The following is an 18941-nucleotide window of genomic DNA, read 5'->3' as shown; positions in this document are numbered from 1 at the left end:
TGTTAATCATTACGCACTCTTAACTACCTACCCGTCAGGTGTGGCATGATACTTTTTTTTAAACAGATTTAGGATTACTTTTCTGAAAAGCTGCAGTACCTTTATTTGCTTTCACTACTCAAAGTTGAGGACCTATACTAGTAGTGCTGCAACAATGGGTCAAATATTTAATCGGTTAGTAAATCAACCATTGTAATTTCAGAATTTCGATAATTGTTTTAGTCATTTATCAGGTAGAAATACCAGAAATCTGCCGATTAAAGCTCCACAAATGCTACGATTTGCTTGCCTCTCTCTCTCTGGTGTATCAAATGAATAGTTAAGGGGTTTTTGGCTGCTGCTCAGATTACATCAACAGTTTAAAGCCATCCATTTGGGCTCTGGGGCATTTTATAGGCTAAACGATTCATTACTGGATTGATTTTATTAATATATTGATTTTGTATCAGTAGATGATTGCAAGGGGGAGATGTCAACACAGCTCCATTTACTAATTACATTAATAATGGATAAAAGCTAATGCGATGTTAGCTAGTATGATATGGATAGGGATGAAAATCAAGGATGCTCAGGTAAACATTTCCAACAGTCAATGTATTTTAATTATCCGACTGTTGTCTTTGCATTTAATCCAGTCCCCTCTCAGTATATCTGGAGTGTCCACCTCTCTATGGCTCCACACTGCTCGTGGTGAATTTCCTTCTAAATTTCGTCTTTCAGCATTTTGCTTTACTCAAGATGATAAAATGTTGGAAAACAAACAAACAAACAGCAAAACGGAGCAAAAATAAAGCCATCAAAAACAATTTGGTTATAAGATGCTTGCTATGAGTGCCAGGTTTTTCTGGAATATTCCAGTCTACCAAAACTAACGGCCACCGCTTTACACACTAAACCACATGACGGCTGACAGACAATATTGTTTTTCATGCAAAAAGTTTAGAATATGTAGTTTTGATATTACCCCGGTGCAGCCATTATCGTGTCCATTATAAGATCTATTACAGTACGGTACAGCGGCATGGACAGTCAAACACGGGAAAAACTGCAGCGGATTGTCAACAAGGCCTCCAAAATCATAGGCAACCCGCTCCCCTCAGTTGAATCTCTACATATTCAAAGCAAAGCCAGTAAAGCGAGCAAAGAAGATCATCTCTGACCCCTCAAATCCTGCTCATCACCTCTTCCAGCGCCTTCCCTCAGGGAGGCGCTACAGGTCACTGTCCACTAAGACTAAACGCTTCACAAAGAGTTTTTTTCCCCTAGTTATCAAGGCTCTGAATTCCTCCCTCTAGTCCCCTCCTCACACCCCATTGGTTTACATAATATCATTCTGCTAATTGTGTGTAATATGTTTGTTTCTGCTGTTGTGTAACTGTGTTGTTCGTGATGATATGTGGCGTATCTGCTGTTGTCTGTGTATGTATTGTGCTGCAGAGTTTAATGTGTACCGAAAACAAATTCCACCGGCCTTGGTCATGTGGCTAATAAAACAATCTAATCTAATCTAATCTATTCCCCCCAATTGTACTTGGCCAATTACCCCACTCTTCCGAGCCACCCCGGTCACTGCTCCACCCCCCTCTGCTGATCCGGGGAGGGCTGCAGACTACCACATGTCTCCTCCGATACATGTGGAGTCGCCAGCCACTTCTTTTCACCTGACAGTGAGGAGTTTCGCCAGCGCATGTAGCGCATGGGAGGATCACGCTATTCCCCCCAGTTCCCCCTCCTCCCGAACAGGCACCCGACTGACCAGAGGAGGCGTTAGTTAGCGCAGTGACCAGGACACATACCCACATCCAGTTTCCCACCTGCAGACACGGCCAATTGTGTCTGTAGGGACGCCCGACCAAGCCGGAGGTAACGCGGGGATTCGAACCGGCGATCTCTGTGTTGGTAGGCCCGGACACCCTTAAGTGTCTTTTTAAATGCCAGCTGCTGAGTTTTGCGTCCTGATTTGGCAGATGAAAGATGTCAGCGCTCTTCATTCTCTACGTCACATCCTGTTGCTCAGCGAGCAGTTGTACTTACAAGAGAGTAAGATTTGTCCTTCGCCAAAAATATCTCTATTTTGCACAGTAATTCAACTGAGTCATTAGTCCATGGGCCAGAGCCCAAAATTTCCTATTTCGGTACACTCAAGGTGGCAAAACTTACTTATAATTTTTGAAAGGATCCATGTCTGTAGATGATATTTTGGTATGATAACCATTCCTGAGTGGCAGCTGTATCACAGTTATCAGCTCATGAAGTTAACCACCCGCTAAACTAAATTGCATTTTAGACGCTGGTGCATATCCTGGTTTAGCCTCATGGTCAGGACATTTTCAATGTTCTATAATATTGTCTTTGGTATCATTTTAAAGGGGACCTTCTTAGCTTTCATTCAAGCCCTGTTGTGGATATTTCTCACAAATATAGAGGTCACTTGAGCTCTTCAACCCGTCAATAACACACATCTTTCTGCAATGTTCGCCTAAACTATATACTTTCTTTTAGCCCTGTGGCATCTAGGAATATCAGGGACACAAAACACAAAAACTGGAATACTCACAGGACTGTAAAGATTCAGGAAATGTATAATATACCCATACTATTTCATTGTTTGAGGTGATTGTGAACCTTAAATTAGAAGGGCATTATTACTAAGAAACTAACTAGACCAAAGCCAGTTAGTCCATGGGTCAGACCAGATATCGATATCACCCAAGGTGACACAACTTCACTGGTGCCATTTTATTTGGTACACTAACAGAAGTAAAATAATACATGATAACCTTTCCAAATGAGCAGCTATTTCATTTTTCTTTCAGGAAACCTGTTTCTGTGCCTCTCACGATTGTGTATTTGCCCAGATTTTTACAAATATAGCATTTCAACACCCCTGGTACTGATTAGCCTAGCTTAAACTCAGGGACAGTTCTTAGTTGGCCAACAACCAAGGATAACCAGTACTGTGTACTTCCATTCATTTTGCTAAGCTAGGCTAACGTGCAGCCAGATAGCTTTCTACTAAACACATATAGAGGAAACTGGTATCTATCTTCTTGTCTCACTCTGGAGAAGATTGTAAGCTAATTTCCCATAATGTTAGCATTTTCTTTTAATGTATATGTTAATATGATTAGTTAAAGTGGCTATGAGGAACTTTCATCTTGTGTTGATTTTAGCGGCCTCATGTGGACAAAATACAGCTGTTGCATAGCAACTAGGTAATGTATCTATGTGGCTATGTAAGATAAATAATGGTAATATGACGCTGGTGAGGCAAAGTAAACTTTGTTTTAGTAGTGTTCATACACCTAAGTTACATGTATTTGTTTGTATGTGGCAGGTGAAAACTGACTGAATATGGCCACTGGTGAACAAGCAAGTTTTTACCCAATACCAAAGCGCCCACGGGTGGAGTGCATTATCCACTGTTCTGATGATACAGATAAGCTGGTTTCACTACAAAGTGTCGACTCATGGAGAACTCTGCTCAGGGCAGCTCAGATACGAAATCATGCACCAGTTTTGAAACTGGCAAAAGACATTCCTGAGGGACAGATTCCAGCAATCTACTACCACAGAAAGTGTCGCAGTATCTTCACTATGAAGCAAATTCTCGATGGCCTCCTTGCAAAAGAAAAGAAAAGTTGTGTCTCTGCTGAAGAGAAACAATCTAAGAGAGTAGCTCGACATGCTCCAAGTACATCTAGGACTTATGATGCAGAGTGCATATTTTGTCAGAAAAACAGCAAATATTCCGAGACAGAATACGAGAGAAGTACTGGTGCAGTGTCGAGAACTGCGAGCTGATGCAAAGATCAGGAGTGCAGCCACAAAGAAAAGGGACAGCAGAATCCTTGCCATTGTGAGTAGAGACCTTGTAGCAGCTGAAGGGCACTACCACAGGTCATGCTATAGACTTTACACCAAAGAAGAGGTTTCCAAAGGAGAGGTTGCCAGCAATGAAGATGATGATGCTGCAGCCCAGTATGAAGCTGCTGTGAATAAGGCATACAATGAGCTGTTCCTCTTCATCAGGATGGAGCTTTTTGGCAATCCTCAAGTGATGACAATGACTGATCTCTCTTCTAGACTGGTAGCTTCAATGAACTCCCAAGGCATTGCCCAAGTCAAGGAATCAACCAAGAAGAACATAAGGCGAAACCTGGAGAGTGAGTTTGCTGGAGCCTTGCAGATATTCCCTGATGAGAAAGGAAAATTCCTCCTCTATCCCGATAACTTGTCCATGAGGGAACTTGCCAAAGAAAATCAGTCTCTCAAAAGGGAGCTGCAGACCCTGAAAAGTGTCAGTGCACAAGATGTTATAGCCAAAGCAGCCATCAAATTGAGAGCAGACATTAAAAGTCAAGATGTTCCTCAAACCTGGCCGCCTGAAGTCAAACCAGAAGCAGAATGTCCTACCATTCCAGAGTCGCTCATTATCTTCCTGTACTCTCTACTCACAGGCTCAAATGATCCTGATCATGCATCCCAGAGAGTGCAGTGCCTTCTGCAGTCATTTGGCCATGACATAGTATATGCAGTCACATGTGGAAATACCAAGCCTTCCAAGCACATTGTTCTGCCATTCAGTGTCAAATCGTTGACAGGAAATGTAGAGTTGATAAACATCCTCAACCGACTTGGTCACAGTGTGTCCTATTCACAGATGGAAGAGATCAACACTGCCCTGTGTCTCCAGAAACTCTCATCATCAGGGAGTGGCATTGCCCTTCCAGCTAACATCCATCCTGGCATATTCACAACTTTAGCCTGGGACAATATCGACCGTCTTGAAGAAACTGTCAGTGGTGAGGGAACATCTCACAGAGTCAATGGGATTGCTGTGCAAGCAAAGCCAGTCAACCCACTTCCTGTCCAACCCATGCCCACTGTTCCCAAAACAAAGAAGAGAAGCATTGATGGACCCCCACCAATGTTACCAACTTACAATGCTGGACAACGGGTAGGGCCACCACAAAGCAAAAAGTCAGATGCCGATACTGCAGCCAATACTAAGCTTGCCAGAGAGAAAAACCTTCTTTGGGTCCTAGCACGCATGTCACAACAAGAAGAACAGTCAGTCAGCAGCTGGACAGGCTTCAACATCCTGACTCGAGGAGAGATGACGGTCATCCCCGACAATATAGGCTATCTGCCTACCATCAATGCTCCAGCGACACAAATGTCTACTGTCAACGAGGTGCTTAACCAGTCACTGAGCATCATGCAGTGCTTAGGCCTGAGGAAGATTGTCTGTGTCTTTGACCAAGCCCTGTATGCGAAGGCTGTCGAGATCACATGGAAACACCATGACAAGTTCCATGATATCATCGTTAGGCTTGGGGTATTCCACACCATCTGCACACTGCTGGCAATAATAGGAAAGCGTTTCCAAGATGCTGGACTCAAAGACCTCTGCATTGAGTCTGGCATGATTGCAGAAGGCTCAATTGCTGGTGTTATGGATGGCCGCAAGTACAACAGGGCAGTGCGACTACACAAGCTCCTGTATGAGGCTCTCATGCGACTGACCTTGAATGGTTTCCTGTCCTGGTTGGAAGAAACTCACAGGAATGACATGGTTCACCTGAATGAGACACTGAAGACCATTGACAGCCTTGGGAAAGAAGTCTCACAACATGCTTTGAAGGAGGTCCTCGAGAACAGCTCTTGTACACGCATCATGGATCTATTTGAAGTCTACCGTGAGTTCCTTAGAGGTGGAAACGGCAGCCTCTCGAACTTCTGGATGTCCTATTTGGACATGGTTGAAATCTTGTTGGGGCTCATCCGAGCATCCAGAGAGGGAGACTGGATGCTACACTTGGCTAGCATTCGAGCAATGATCCCATGGTGCTTTGCTTATGACAGGATGAATTATGCACGCTACCTCCCCTACTACTACGCCCAGATGTCTAAGCTGCCCATCACACACCCAGATGTGTACACAGAATTCATGGAAGGAGGCTTCTCAGTCCAACTGGGCTCCACCAATCCCTTTGGCCGAATCCCTGTTGACCAAGCTATAGAAGAAACGGTGAACAAAGACACCCAAATAGCTGGAGGGACAAAGGGATTCAGCTTGAAGCCAGGAGCTGTGACCAAATATTATCTCACAGCTGAGTATAGAAGCATGTACCTCAGACAGCTGAGAGACCTGACAGGTCAAGGCAGGTGCAAATGGTCTCATCCAGATCTACAGAGTCCAAGGATCAAGAGAGATGAAGCAGATGTCCAGTCTCTCATGGACCTTATGGAGAATAACTGGCTCAATCCTATGTCCCCTGATGAGATTGATTTGGTTAGCCTCTCCACTGGCAACATGGCTCCACCTGATGTGACCATAGATCTCTTGAGAGCTCTTGAGAAAGGAGAAGAGGCCTACCAAGCATTCCAGCAAACAAGGTTAGATGCAGACCCACCACCTGTGAAATTCCACGACAAGATGACCAAGCAAAGTCTGAAAACATTCTCCAATGTCAGCACAAAACAAGCTCATGGAAAGAAAGCACAGGATGTGGTTCTGAAGGCAGATAGAAACCTTTTCAGTCACATGATCCTGATGGCTGAAAGCAGGAAGGTGAATCTGAAGGATGTCCTTGCCTACCCATTGGGCCCACTACCATGGGCACTGGCAAATGCTGATGGGTCCTTACGAAAAACAAACAAGGCTGCACTTGCCAGAGAGCTTGAAAAGAATGTATCTCCTGCAGAAGACATCCCAATCCCATCTACTTCCATCATTGATGGGATGAGCCTGGTCCAAAAAATGAATGGCAACAACAAAACCTTTGCACAGGTGGCAGAGTCAGCCTTGACCCAGGTCCTCCATGAGGGAGCACAGAGTGGGAGGATTGATGTTGTTTTTTATGTCTATCACCAGACTTCGATCAAAGATGCTGAACGACTGAACCGGGGTGGAGACATCACTCTCCAGTACAAGAATCTTGCAGGGGGACACCACGTCCAGCAGTGGAGAAAATTTCTGTGCAGTTCCTCCAACAAGACCAGTCTCATCAAGTTTCTGGTGGAAGAGGGGAAACTCCCACGATACAGAGCTATGCTGCATGGCAAGGTGTTGTACATGACCTGTGAGGAAACCTGCTACAAGTTGACAGAAGATGGGTGTGAGGAAGCAGCAGAACTGCACTCCACACATGAAGAAGCTGACACCCGTCTGCTCCTGCATGCATTGCATGCAGCAAATGCGGGCTCAAAGTCAGTTATCATCACAGCTGAGGACACTGATGTCATGGTGCTTTGTCTTGGCTTCCAGAAGGACATCACCTGTCCCATCTACCAGAAGTGTGGGACTCAGAACCGCACACGGTTTGTCGACATCACCAAACTGGCAAGTTCACTTGGAGACAGCATCTGTGACAGCCTAATTGGCTTACATGCCTTCACAGGCTGCGACACTGTCAGTGCATTCGCTGGTCGAGGGAAGCTGAATGCCCTGAAGATAGTGAGAAAGCACACTTCCTGCCAAGAGACTTTTAGTCAGCTGGGACAGACATGGAATGTGAGTGATGAGCTGTTCCAGAAAATTGAGCAGTTCACCTGTCGGATGTATGTTGCTAATAGCAGCACTGCTGAGGTGAACAAACTGCGTTACCAGCTCTTCTGCACCAAAAGGGGAGAGGTTGAGTCCAGCCAGCTGCCACCATGTAGAGACTGTCTCTTTATGTATGTTCAACGAGCCAACTATTAGGCAGCAATATGGAAGTGCTGTCTGCAGGCTAACCCTGTGGTGCCAAGCCCTACTGAGTATGGATGGACAGACGATGAAGGCAAGCTGGCCATTTACTGGATGCGCTCCCCACCTGCACCAGATGTGGTCTTGGAAATGCTAAGATGCAAGTGTGTGCATTCATGCAAAATGCCAAGCTGCATGTGCCTGTCAAATGGACTTCCATGCACAGACATGTGCAGGTTACAGACCTGCAGTAACCAAAAACAGCAGGATGGTCCAGAACTGGACTTTGAACTTGGGGAGTCAGATGATGAGAGAAACGAGCAGTTTGATGAATGACAGTGTGATGATTCTGATGGTATTACTGTGGTAGTAGTCTATTGATGCACAGGATGTTGATTCTGGACTTGGTTACCCAGAGCTTGATAACAATAATGTAACCATATTCACATATTCCCATTACCCTACCCATTACCATTACATATACCCACTAATGATATGGGATTACATGTATCATTGACTAAGTATATGTAAATGTCAATGTTGTTTAAAATATTAAGATAGTTCATTACCTCGCTATGGTATTCCTTTTTATCATGTATTTTGATTGTGTATTTAAACAAATGTATAGAGACCAGTTTGTGACCTAACTGGCTTTGGTCTAGTTCTCATTTAAGGCTCACAATCACCTCACACAATGAAATAGTATGGGTATATTATACATTTCCTGAATCTTTACAGTCCTGTGAGTATTCCAGTTTTTGTGTTTTGTGTCCCTGATATTCCTAGATGCCACAGGGCTAAAAGAAAGTATATAGTTTAGGCGAACATTGCAGAAAGATGTGTGTTATTGACGGGTTGAAGAGCTCAAGTGACCTCTATATTTGTGAGAAATATCCACAACAGGGCTTGAATGAAAGCTAAGAAGGTCCCCTTTAAAATGATACCAAAGACAATATTATAGAACATTGAAAAATGTCCTGACCATGAGGCTAAACCAGGATATGCACCAGCGTCTAAAATGCAATTTAGTTTAGCGGGGTGGTTAACTTCATGAGCTGATAACTGTGATACAGCTGCCACTCAGGAATGGTTATCATACCAAAATATCATCTACAGACATGGATCCTTTCAAAAATTATAAGTAAGTTTTGCCACCTTGAGTGTACCGAAATATCGTCTGGCCCATGGACTACATACCAGTCCTGAAGGCTTCACTGCTGCTTACTGCGGACCAGCCATTATTGAGAGCAAACGGTGTGATGCCCTATTTCCCGATGAATGATAGGGAAACTGGCAGTCAAAACACGCAATCAGTGAGGGCGTCCCGGTAGTGTAGTGGTCTATTCTGTTGCCTACCAACACGAGGATTGCCGGTTCGAATCCCTGTGTTACCTCCGGCTTGGTTGGGCGTCCTACAGCCACAATTGGCTGTGTCTCTGGGTGGGAAGCCGAATGTGGGTATGTGTCCTGGTCGCTGCACTAGCGCCTCCTCTGGTCGGTCGAGGTGCTTGTTCACGGGGGAGGGGGAACTGGGGGGGCGCTAAGTCTCCATGGTGAAACTCCTCACTGTCGGGTGAAAAGAAGTGGCTGGCGACTCCACGTGTACTGGAGGAGGTATGTGGTAGTCTGCAGCCCTCCCCGGATCGGCAGAGGGGGTGGAGCAGCGACCGGGACGGCTCGAAGGAGTGGGGTAATTGGCCAGATACAGGTGGGGGGGGGGCATGTCTCAGTGTCATTACCTTTTCAGTGAAAGAGCCTCTTAACTGTGTAGCATCAAGTGCACCAGCCTTGGGAGAGACTAGCTTTGTGTCCTCACAGGATATGTCTTGGTTGTTTTGGAATACAAACAAATTGTTGGCTTCTTATTATTATCAATAGTTTTAGGTTTTAAGGGGGGGAAGGGTGGCACATTGCAGGTTGCTCCAATTCTCAGTAAGATACAAATACCTCCATACCCCAAAGATGTTTCTTTCCTGCTTGAGCTGCCTCCTCTCTACTACCAAGCACGTTTGTCCTTGTTTGTTTTGAGAAATCTCTTTGGCACGCCTCACCACTTTCTCTTGGCATGGGTTTTGCTCTGATTAAGTCCCTGGCAACAGACATTTATAGTATAAGAACAATAAAAGCTCTTATCCTGTTAGGGAGAAAGGTGAACAAGTCTCCGGAGAGAATTATTATTATAAAGGCACCAGATTGGACAACAAACCAAAGCCAGGGATCAGGAAATGTGGACAACATGGGTGATAAATGTATAGCTCCAAGCCCGCCCACAGAAATGGCTGGGCCCCTGAAAAGGTCCAGTAAATGCCCCCCCCCCACACACACACACACACAATCTGCTTTGCTCATATCAATGCATGCTCATGCTCTCTCTCTTCTACTAAACACATACACGCAAACTGAGAGAGACTTACTCAGTAACGGGGACTACATAGGCACACACGCACTCTCTCACACACACACACACACACACACACACACACACACACACACACACACGCAACATCAGCAGCAGCAGCAGTCACTCGAAGTGAGTATGACGGTCCTCTCCATTGGGATTTCTAATTCCCTTTATGGAGGATGCCTGTGCGTGACTTTGTTTAATGTGGGGAGACTGGTGCACAGACAGCCACCACACGGTCCTTGAAAGATCTGGGCCAGAATCCAGTGGCATGGAGTCCAAGATGACTGGGGCTCATTTCTGCTGCAGCCTTCATCTGCCTTCCCAGCCGTTATGATGCTTCCCTAAAGTCAGCCATCATCCGCTGCCTGTTCCACCATTGAAGTCTTGGTTGGATTGCTCTTTGTCAGGGACCTCCCCCTTGACCTTACCGCCATGGGTGACCCTACCAGGAGCCTAGCTCCAGACGTCATTCCTCTTGAGATCTCAGGACCACGCAAGTTTCTGCACCATGACAAGGTGACAATCCTTCCGCGCGCGCGCGCACACACACACACACACACACACACACACACACACACACACACACACACACACACACACACACACACTTGTTTGCTGGTTATCCATTGAGTCCTATGATGACATCCCTCCTCGTTAACGGTGTGTTCTTTGATGACTGTAGAGTCCAATTCTTGATCCACAAGTTTTCCTGCACGTTGGGCATGTGAAGTCTGAGTTAGTGGGGGTTGTTGTCATGGTTGTGTGTCTCCTTAGTCTTTTCTGTTGTTTTTTCATATTCCTCTCCATTTCCAGGCGGTCTATACGTCTGTGGCAGAGCTCCCGCCAGTTGGAACGGTTGATGGCAGCTTGCTCCAGTCTCAAGGGGTCGATACAACACTTCTTCAGCAATGTTTTTAGCTGGTATTTGTATCGCTTCTGCTGACCACCTGCAGACCGGCAGTCCAGATGAAGCTGTCCATACAGGACATGATGTGGCAGGTGTTCTTGAGGCGTCCTGATGACATGCCCAAGCCAGCGCAGTTGGTGTTCAGTGACCGTGGCTTCTATGCTCTTGCCGTTTGGCCTAGCAAGAATCTCAGCATGAGGAACACGGTCACGCCATGTGATCCCCATGATTCGCTGCAGACACCTTCCGTGGAACCGCTCCAGCAACCTTAAGGTGGCAGCTGTATGTGACCCAGGCTTCACAGCTGTATAGGAGAGTTGTGATGCAGATGGCTTTGTAAATGGCAATTTTGGTGTGCAGGTGGAGGTGTTTGTTTTGGAAGACCTTACGTCGGAGTTTGCCAAAGGCTACAGAGGCTTATTTGATTCTATTATGAGTTTTGTGATCAGTGTTGCAGCCCTCAGAAAGGATGCTGCCCAGGTATTTGAAAGATGGAGCAACTGAGAGTGGTTGGTGTTCTATAGTGAAGAAAGGCATAGTGGGTGGGGGGCTGGACCTCCATTGGCATAACACCTCAGTCTTGGTGGTGTTGACTGATAGACCCAGCCTGCGGTAAGCATTCACAACTGCAGCAAGGATGGTTTCCAGGTCTTCCGGTGTGTGAACTACAAGAGCACAGTCATCAGCGCACTGCAGCTCAAGGACCTGCACTGCAGACAACTTGGTGGTTGCCTGGAACCTTCGGATGTTGAAGAGGTTTCCATCTAGCCTAAAATCTATTGTGATCCCACTACTGTCTTCCAGATCTTTATGAAAAAGTTTTGTGACACATAGGAGGTAAATGTTGAAGAATACTGGTGCCAGCACACACCCCTGCCTCACTCCAGTGCACACATTAAAGGGTCTATGGCCACCCAGGCCACCATCCCATCATGGAACTGTGATAGAATGTTCACAAATTTGCTTGGACAGCCAAACTTTCACAGGATTTTCCAGAGTAGCTCTTGACTCACAGTGTCAAAAGCTTTGAAGAGGTCGACAAAAGCCATGAAAAGGTCCTGATGTTGTTCGCAGCACTTTTCTTGTAGCTGTCTTACTGTGAAATCATATCCACAGGACACCCATTCTCCCTGAAACCCCACTGTGACTCTGGCAGCAGATGTTCTGTCAAGTACATCACCATCCTTCATAGCATGACCTTTGCTAGGACCTTGCCTGCAACAGCTAGTAGGGATATGCCATGACTGTTGCCGCAGATGGACTTATCACCCCTGTTTTTGTACAGGGTGACAATTTTAGCATCCCTCCATTGTTGAGGACACTCTCCTGGTCCCAGACCTGCAGGATGTACTGACAGATCATTCTGGTGCACAAGTATCCTCCTTGTTTTAGGAATTCTGCTGAGATAGCATCACTGCCAGGGGACTCATTGTTCTTGAGAGAGTGATGGTTGCAAGTACGTCTTGAAAAGTTGGTGAGTGGTCAAGGTCTGGGATGGGCAGACGAATTGGCAGCTCTTCCAGGATGGATTGGTCGGTTGGCGAGTGCTGGTTAAGTAGGGCTTCAAAATGTTAAGCCCACCTTGCCAGGATCCACGTTTGGTCTTTCAGGGTTGTCAGTCCACTTGCTGATTTTAAAGGTGTGACAGAACAGTTCCTAGAGCCATATATAGTCTTTATAGAATTGCAGAATTTGTGCATATCCTTTCTGTCAGCATATGATTGAATCTCGTGAGCTTTTTTCATCCACCATTTATTTTGCAGAGTGTGCAAGGTTGTTTCTACCTCCTTACGTAGTGTTTGCCACTGCTGCTGAAAGATGGTGCATGCAGGGCAGTTGAGAGTAGCCCTGTGTGCCCTATGCATGGTTTCCAGCAGGGATGCGATGATGTCAGAGTTCTCGTCGAACCAGTCCTGATGTTTTCTGGCTTTGTAACCTAGAGTCGATTGCAGCTTGATGTAGCAATGAGGTTAGGGAGGTCCATTTCTGATCCATGGAATTGTCAGAACTCAGAATGGCCTCAAACTCTAGTGCCATCGTGCCTACAGAGCGACTTTGCCAATTTGAATGGGATCATTTTCTTGTTTTTACCACAGGATGTAATTCCCGGTAGGCGCAGTAACCCACCTAGGAGGTTGGTTGAGTGGACAATTTTTAGGCCACCTTTTCTAGGCCCCTCCCCAGTTGGGGTGAGCAGTGTGGTCCCTAAATAGGGCTGCTCAGTCACACAGGGGTCTCCCGAAAGCAGCTGTCACTCAATTCCAGCTGCTAGCAACCATATACCCTGTGCCGCTGATGTGCAGGGCTCTGACTAGGAGCTCCTAAGCCAATTCTACCCTGCTCCCATTGCCAGACACCCCAACGCCACCAGACTTCAACCATACATTCAACAATATCTAGCCAAGGCCGGATATTGTACACCATGGTCAGAGGTGGAGACCTATGCAAGGAGGTTTTTAGAGTTCCACAGGGGGTGCACAGTCCTCAGTAGCATTATCTTTGCCATGACAGGTTGGTCCTGGTGGCAAGGGCTTATACTCAAGATGACCAGTCACCCATCATGACAGCAGGAGGCTGCTGGAAACTCCAGACTGTCGAAGAACTGTCTAATATGTGCCGCCAAACACGTTGATTTTCTCTCGGGGTGTGCTCCCCTAGATTTTGTCTAGATAGACTTCCCACAAGATGGCAGGATAGTGGTTGGCCGTAAACAGCCTCTAGGGACCACTGCAGCTCTGAGATCCCCTACTAAGTTTGCCTGAGGCTGCAACGCGTCCAGTGACCGTGTGTGGCCATGAGGAGGCCTGGCAGGGGTCTTGGTGAAGGAGAGGCTATGTACTGGTGGGAGAAGGCTTACGCACTGGGCTGCTTCCTTGTTCACCACAAGGGCTAGCCAGCGACAGCAAGCTGTAAGCAAGAGGTTAGAAAAGCAGCTGATAAGCAAGCATGCATCTTTCCTCTAACTACTGCACAACTGCACTAGATGCATCTCATCACCCTGTGCGAAACACACACACACATAAACACACACACACACACACACACACACACACACACACACACACACACACACACACACACACACACACACACACACACACACCATAATAGATCTCTTTGACACACCTAAACACACCAAGGTCAACAAAGATCTGCTACACTTATACCATCCTTTTTTTTCTTTTTCTTTTTTTTGTTGTTGTTGAATTTTTCCCCCTTTTTCTCCCCAATTATATCTGGCCAATCAGCCCACTCTTCCGAGCTGTCCCGGTCACTGCTCCACCCCCTCTGCCGATCCGGGGAAGGCTGCATACTACCACATGCCTCCTCTGATACATGTGGAGTTGCCACCCGCTTCTTTTCACCTGATAGTGAGGAGTTTTGCCAAGGGGACGTAGCACGTGGGAGGATCACCTTATTCCCCTCAGTCCCCCACCCCCCCTGAACAGGTGCCCCGACCAACCAGAGGAGGAGCTAGTGCAGCAACCAGGACACATACCCACATCTGGCGTCCCACCCGCAGACATGGCCAATTGTGTCTGTAAGGATGCCCAACCAAGCCGGAGGTAACACGGGGAATCGAATTGGCGATCCCCATGTTGGTAGGCAACAATACAGACCGCTGTGCTACCCGGACGCCCGACACCACACATTTCTTAAATGCAATTTCTTACCTTATGGCTTCATCTTTGTCTCTTATACAGCCATCCTCCTTGTTTTACTGGATGCAAAATTTTCTATGATGTTTTTGAAGTCCATCGGTTTAGCCAGTTCACATTCAATGGCAAGTATTGCCGTTATCACAGCTTACATTTCGGATGAACATGATTATTTCTGGCCTCCATGAGCCCCAGAAAGCTTTTCCCTTTCCCCCTTATGGGCAGCCCTGTATAGCCCAACCAGGGATGATCAGCACTGAGTTAAACTAAGGGTTGGTGTTGGCCCAATACACACTAGTATTTTTTTTGGGGGGAGGGGGTTTCCCCCCCTTTTCTCCCCCATTGTACTTGGCCAATTACCCCACTCTTCCGAGCCATACCGGTCGACCCCCTCTGCCAATCCAGGGAGTGCTGCAGACTACCACATGCCTCCTCCGATACATGTGGAGTCACCAACCGCTTTTTTTCAACTGACAGTGAGGAGTTTCGCCAGGGGGACGTAGCGCTTGGGTGGATCACACTATTCCCCCCAGTTCCACCTCCCCCCCGTACAGGTGCCCCGACCGACCAGAGGAGGCGCTAGTGCAGCGACCAGGTCACATACCCACATCCGGCTTCCCACCCGCAGACATGGCCAATTGTGGCTGTAGGGACGCCTGACCAAGCCGGATGTAACACGGGGATTTGAACCAGTGATCCCCGTCTTGGTAGGCAACGGAATAGACCACTACACTACCCAGACGCCCCTACTCAGTAGTCTTGATATATTGCAGAACTCACTGCGTCATTGAACGAAATGGTAGATGGGGACACTGAAAAGGTCAAACTTGGATTCTGTGAGTGAGGGTTTAAGGTTTGCTTTTGGAAGTTCAGTGCCATAGATCAATACCCACGCTCACTACAAGTCTACACAGAGAGTTAAGGTTTCTAATCAGGGAAGCCAAAAAAAAGCAGCGGTGGCTGAAAAAAGATGACAGCAGTTGATGTCTAAAAAAAATGGACATTTATACGTCATATCAAAGTTTTGCGTCATCAAGCTCAGTGTATTCCCATATATTTCAATTTCTGAATCACACAGAAGGCCATTCATGACCAATAACTTTTGCCTCAGCCATAATCATGGGCTGATGATATAATTTAGGTTTTTTTTAACTGCAGAAAGGGTTGTTTGACATCGACATTATCCTCTGTGTCATTAGTCAAAGGTTCACATACAAAACAAAAACAAATCCCCAAAATGTCTGAATTATTGGGTGTGATGTTTTGGGCAAAGTACAAGCTTAACTATAGCAGGCGCAACGCCATGGTGTGTGGTTTAAATAGATATAGATGATGAGCAGGTGGTTTCTTGGACGGTGAGCCTACCAGAGGAGGCATGATCCTGATTTGATGCAATATTGGAGACGGGAGGTGCCCACTGGAGAATCCCATGACAGATGTTTGCTTATTTACTGCTATCCAGGTTCTTTCCTATACCGCCTGGGTTTCCACAAAGGCAACAAACCCTAAGTAGCACAAGGGATCGTTTCATTAAAACATTTGTGCAATTAAATTTATTTTCATGCGTCCGGGTGGCGTGGCGGTCTATTCCGTTGCCTACCAACATGGGGATCGGCAGTTCGAATCCCCACGTTACCTCCGGCTTGGTCGGGTGTCCCTACAGACACAATTGGCCGTGTCTGTGGGTGGGAAGCCGAATGTGGGTATGTGTCCTGGTTGCTAGACTAGCGCCTCCTCTGGTTGGTTGGGGCACCTGTTCACGGGGGAGGGGGAACTGGGGGAGAATAGCGTGATCCTCCCACACGCTACGTCCCCCTGGTGAAACTCCTCACTGTCAGGTGAAAAGAAGCGGCTGGCAACTCCACATGTATCGGTAGTGTGCAGCATGTGGTAGTATGCAGCCCTCCCCGGCAGAGGGGGTGGAGCAGCGACCGGGATGGCTCGGAAGAGTGGGGTAATTGGCCGAATCCGAGAAAAGGGGGGGGGGTATTTTCATGCAGTATTTATCAATATGGCCGAAGTACTGATACATATTCTCATTATAGCACTCTCTTGTTCTAAATTAATTACCTGCATTACTGACATGTTACAAGCAACAATTGAGGCACAAAAAAAACAGAATGTAGATCTTTTTTTTTCATTAGTCAAGTGAAAGTTAAACATAAAGCAGCAGTAGGCCGGGCTGTAGACCATGGATTACAGATACAGATATAGATGTGACTGGAAGGTTGCTGGTTCAAAGTGTTAGAATGCAGTCTGGGGATGAATAAGAAGGAGTAAGTATGTAGTGCTGTAGAAGTGCCCTTGAGCGAGCACTTATCCCCGAACTCCTCCAGTTGAGCCGTTCAACCGCCAACTGGAGGAGCTGAGGAGGTCCCAGAAGACCTCAGCTGGACTGGGCAGCTGCAAGGCTTAAAGGTGAATCACAGCGTTGCTGGTGAGCACATGTGCTCTAAGTCGAGTTTTACAAGAAAAATATTGCAGGCTTGCTCGCAATTTGCCACAAACAGAGGTATTTTAGTTAATGTTTTAGTTAATACAGCATTCCTAATACACGAGGGAAAAAACTGACCTATCTGGCAATGCAACAGCGGTTACATCTGCACTTGTTTTATAGCTGTGTGATAGCATTCAACTATCAAAATTAGTCCATCCATCCATCCATCCATTATCTGAACCGCTTATCCTGCTCTCAGGGTCACTGGGGAGCCCATCCCAGCAGTCACTGGGCGGCAGCGGGGAGACACCCTTGACAGGCCGCCAGGCCATTACAGGGCCCACACCACTATCAAAATTAGTATTTTCAGAAATCAATTCTCTATTGTGTGTAAATAATGAAGTCTGAGGTAAAAAGGAAGGAGAAAAAGAAAAAAATATACAGCCTTATACTGTCTCATAAAGAATTGACTTGACTCACCAAAAATATACATATATACATATACACACATATATACATATACACACATATATACATATACACACACACACACACACACACACACACATATATATATATATATATATATACACATATATATAAACTTAGCACAAAAAGTAAGGAAACCTGTGTGTGGTAGATTATTTCTTTGTTGTAACAATGCTTCTTAGCAATAAATCTTATATCAGGCAGCTGATTGTCAGCACCTGGGGTACCAGAAGCTCAAAACAAGAGTCAGTAGCAACAGCAAAATAAGCTGTTTGGCATTGGCAGAGAAGATTTGGCAAATTTTTCATGGCCGCAACCCACATACTCAGCTCTGCTGCTCATCCCACAAATGCATGTTCCTTACAAATGTGGCCCCATTTAAAAGGGAAAAAAACAGGCTTTCTGACGGTATAAGATTTATTGCCAAGAAGCATTGTTACCACAACGAAATAATCTACCAAACACAAATTTCCTTACTTTTTGTGCTAAGTATATATTCAACTTCTAAATTTAACTAAATGAGTAGAGCATCATCTTATACTATAAGGTGATAAACTACAAAACTCTGCAAGCAGTGTTGCTGTTTATTCTGGTGTCTTTTTCGATTATCTTGCTGTTAATTGAAAGAGTGCATGTAATGTGCACGAGGGTTCATTTTGACCAGCCATTGCCCATGCTCTCTTGCAAATACATTTGTTCTCTGCCCATATTTTGCAGACAAGCAGACTGCGCTTTGTTACATGCACTTGCCAAATAAACTGTGAAACACACTTAGATCCCTCAATTCAATTTGCGTGAAAGCTGCAGTCTTTCTTTCCTCACAAAAAAAAAAAAAAGAAAAGAAAAAAAACCTGAACGGAGTCCAGCTGCTGTGAAACAGGTGTCTTATTACTACAGCCGAGTAAATCAAGTCAGAGGCTTAATTCACAGAGAGTGGTGTCCAGGTGATAGGCTGCTTTAGAAGCTTTGTGGTAAGTAATAATGGAGATGACCATTGTGGTGGAAGATGTAACAATCAGCATCCGGCCGTTTAAATGCCTCTGAACACACACACAGCAAACAAAAGGACGAGTAGATTAAAAAAGAAAAAAGAAATATAAAGAAGGGTAAACACCTCTGATCCGGCTATAATCCTTTCATTCACACATGTTTAAATGATGACAGCACATCAGAAGTACAAGCATCACTCAATAGCTTTCGCGTAATGGATAGACCGTCACATTTTATAGCTAGCCTGCATTACTAAGCTAAAATTTGCAAATTGTTGCACTGTACAACTCAACTCTAATTGTGTGGAAAATGTCCCCAAAAAACAACCTGTGACGAGACCCTCTCCGCTGAGGCATATTTGT

This window comes from Lampris incognitus, chromosome 8 (assembly GCF_029633865.1).
Source record: "Lampris incognitus isolate fLamInc1 chromosome 8, fLamInc1.hap2, whole genome shotgun sequence".
Taxonomy (NCBI): Eukaryota; Metazoa; Chordata; class Actinopteri; order Lampriformes; family Lampridae; genus Lampris; species Lampris incognitus.
Note: the sequence above shows the minus strand (reverse complement) of the source record.